Source organism: Gavialis gangeticus, unplaced genomic scaffold, assembly GCF_001723915.1.
Source record: "Gavialis gangeticus isolate Ggan-Ray unplaced genomic scaffold, GavGan_comp1, whole genome shotgun sequence".
NCBI classification, from domain to species: Eukaryota; Metazoa; Chordata; order Crocodylia; family Gavialidae; genus Gavialis; species Gavialis gangeticus.
The window spans coordinates 95,565,822-95,569,454 of NW_017729025.1; the positions used below are offsets into that span (position 1 = coordinate 95,565,822).

The following is a 3,633-nucleotide window of genomic DNA, read 5'->3' on the forward strand; positions in this document are numbered from 1 at the left end:
CCATATAGTCTCATCGTGGGGGTCCTCTTTGGGTGGAGCGGGGTCATCCGTGGTCGAAGAATCCTCTCTGAAGTGAAGGGGGGGCGGTTTAGGTGGTGCCCTCTGGGTCTGGTCCAGTGGCGGCTCGTCTGGTGGGGTCACGGTACTGGCGGTGGCCCATGATGTGTTCCACATAGATGTCACGGGACCAACGGATGGTGTCAGACACCATGTGGCAGCGCATCAGTTTGGCGTAGTGGCGGGAGACACGGCAGGTGCGCAGGACGCTCTTGTTGCTGGGGTCCCAGGCCCCAAATGTTCCCAAGATGAGCACGTTGACCATCATGTTGTAGCCGTGGCCCCTCAGGGTGTTGGCCAGTGAGGCGTACTTCTCCTGCTTGCGAGCCCGGGCGCTGGTGAAGGCTTGGCGCTGGTTCTCGAAGGGGATGGTGATGTCCACGATCATGACTTTCTTGGCCTCTTCATCGGTGATGACGATGTCGGGTCACATCTGGCTCTCGCAGCCCAGGACAGTGTGGTTCACAGAGATCTCCCCCACCGTGGCTGGGATGGCCCTCACCAGGTGGTCCTGGACAGCATTGTGGCAGAGCTGCCAGGCTCTGGCGTGTGGCTTGCAGCTGCACAGCACATGGGGGAGGGTCTCTGCTGCATAGCCACACCATCGGCACCTCTTATCCCAGTGGCTGAAGCGCACAGCCCTGTTCAGAGGCAGGCAGTTGAGGTGGGTGCAGTGGAGGAAGCGCCAGTCCACAAAGTGCGTGAAGCTCCCACTGGGCATGAAGTGGTTGCTAGCGTCGCACTTCAAAGTAATATTGAAGACCTTGGCCCAGTCAGGTTTGGCCCTCAGGTCGCTGGCGTACTTGTTTCGGATGGCGTCCTTCAGGAACCTCTCCAGGAAAATCCTTGTGTGGGGCGTCACAGTGATGCAGTCGGCGTGCGGGGCTGGTCTCTGGGTCCAACCTCAGAACCAATTTCCTAGCCATTGGACTGTGATGTAGCCAAGCCCACAGTTGGCCAATTTTTCCATGAGGAGATCAAGGGACACCAGATCGAAGACTTTTTTAAAGTCCAGGTATATTACCTAAAGTATCTTTATCCTGTCTGAATGTTGGGGGGCACAGGGGAGGAAATACCTTACTTCAAAACTATTCTAAAGACCAGATAACCTAGATCTCCCAAAGGGGCTAATTATGTCTCTGTTAATATAGAAAGTGCTTTAATTTTGCATATGCCCCATTATAAGGGTATGTTGACTGTGACTGCAGTGCAATGCAGGGAATCTTTAAGTAGCTAGAAGCGATCTAGCTGCAGTAAGCCCAGAGGCAGCAACTGTCAGCTTTGTAGGCAGGTTTTGTGGTTCATACTGAATTTCACGTTACTGTGGCTAGACTGTTACCAGTGTTGGAGCTAGCTATGTTAATGTTGACTTACTTGCATCTACACTACACTGAACTCATGTTAGTGACTACAGTGTAGACATACCCTGAGATCTTATTCCTCTTTATCCTTGGTCCTCCTTTTAGTGCAGTGTTGTAGTGCCTTGAGGCCCAAGAGATTTTCTGTTTTACAGAAATGCGTGATCTACTTGGTACATTTCAGTTAATCCCAGGAAAGTGATTTATTAGGAAAGGCAGGAATTTTAATGGTAAAACAATCAAACATGACAAGCTATTAGAAAATTATTCTTCCCAAACTAAGCACACAACAAACAAAATCAGCTTTATAAGTGTTTTTGTGTGTTCTCCTGTTTATCCTGTTCTGAGCATTATTAAAGTGAGCAGGTAACCTCAGAAAGCCCACCTATTGTTACAGCAAACACTGAACTTGCTAGCTGGAGACTCCTAGAGTGAAGCTTAATGTCAACTTTAGGAGGTTGAAGCCTGCCATCTAGTGACCAGCATCCGGATCTTAATTGCACTGAAGCAGAGACAGGAGTCTTGGAAAATTACCATAAAGGAAGTGAGACTGCAAGGATTTGGCATCAATTCTTCTTCAGGAAACTGTTATATATTGGTATGCAATGTCTCGCCCTGCTAGCTTTTGGTTAATAAATGATCTGCTCTTTCAAATCAGTTTCAGGGTTGAAAATTTAGGAAAAAGGACAAGAATGAATATAACAGAACCACCTGTTTCATCCAGAGCTAATCTCTGTTTTGAAACAGAACCTCTGGCAGCCGTATTACCTCAAACACAGACTAGCATGTGACAGTCCCCTTGAGAATAGCAGCATTACAATGAAATAATCTCAAAGCTGTAGCACCACTTCCATAAAAGGAGCATGGTGTTTGAAAGCCCAGAGTAATTGGTGGGTTAGGCAACATGGCCCTAAGCCAGGCCTCTGTCAGTACTTGTAAATACCATAGGTGATGCATAGGGAGGGTACGGGGGACCACGTGCTTCCCTGGAGATTGGCAGCCGCTGAAGCTGCCACAGGTTCTGCAGGCAGTTGCTGCTCGCCACCCTCCCCACCCCTTGCCCTTGCTGCTGACTCGCCTGCATCTGTGGGCGGTCCCTGGTTGCCACTCGCTGCTCCTCCTCCCCTCTCCCCCGCTGCTGACACTGCCACCAGTATCTGTGGGCATCCCCAGTTGCTGTTGCTGTTTGCCACCGACTCTGCCACCTATAAATGTCTCGGGAGGCACTGGTCGTTCATGGTAAATATGGTAGCTGGGAGGAGCTGTGGTCTGTCCCCAAACACAACAGCAGTAATGGATTTAACAGAACAAACAAAGCATCAAAATTGTTAGGTATCATATGTTTGGAGAACATAGTGGTATCTGGTAAATTTATTGGAACTGCTGTGTTAGGTTTCATATCTTAAAGAGATGAATTTTGCTTTTTTGATGGCCTCAACCTCAGCACAGAGCAGCAGCAATCCAGTCTTTTAAAGTAAGGCAGTATGGGAATTACCAATCCTTCCAGAGCCAAGAGAATTATCTAGCTAGATACATTTTAGGCTTTGGCCTCCTGACACTTGGCTAAGCTAAGATTTGGTTCAAAACAGCAGTGTACTTGTAATGGCATTTCTGACTAAAGCCACTTCATTTTCATTATGATTTTTTGTTCTTTATTCTAGGCCCATTACAAAAATCAGCATTTAAAAAATGTCATCCTTGGGATGGAGATAAAACAACATTGTAAAGGGGAAAGTTTTGTTTTCTATCTAATGCTTTTTTAATTTAGTGTTGCTTTATCTTTATTTAAGCTGTACTGCCCTTCCTGCTGCAACAACACCAGTGACTAAATGCCTTCATGTATGTCTTTCTACTTTGTTTACATCTTTTCTGACTCTTTTCCAATAGCTTCAAACGCAGGGATGGCCATCTTAGGGCCTTGTGGCACAGGACATTTAGCACATATTTATTTAGATCATAGCTTACTGTGCCATGTTAAAAGTTAGAACATGTTTTGAATAGTTGCATGGTAATGATTGCTACAATTTCTCAGCCTGCTCTGGATAGAGCTGGACCTGGCTCTCCCATCTGCCCCCTCCCCAAGCTGCCTTCAGCCCTCCAATTTTGTTTGTCCTGATATTCAACCTAAATTTTCTTTCTTTATCTCCTTCCATTATTTCTCATACATAATCTTTTGTCCTCTTTGGTGTCTAACTGTCTCCAACACCTGCAGAGAGGA

At 47.0% G+C, this 3,633-nt stretch overlaps 1 long non-coding RNA gene across 1 annotated transcript in view; it reads left to right on the forward strand.

The window, feature by feature from the left end:
* Positions 1-3,633, forward strand: part of LOC109299480 — a 23,113-nt gene that overhangs the window by 12,815 nt on the left and 6,665 nt on the right. The window contains exon 2 of the long non-coding RNA XR_002097881.1: positions 577-580. This is a non-coding gene — a long non-coding RNA (uncharacterized LOC109299480). The remainder of the gene's footprint in view (positions 1-576; positions 581-3,633) is intronic.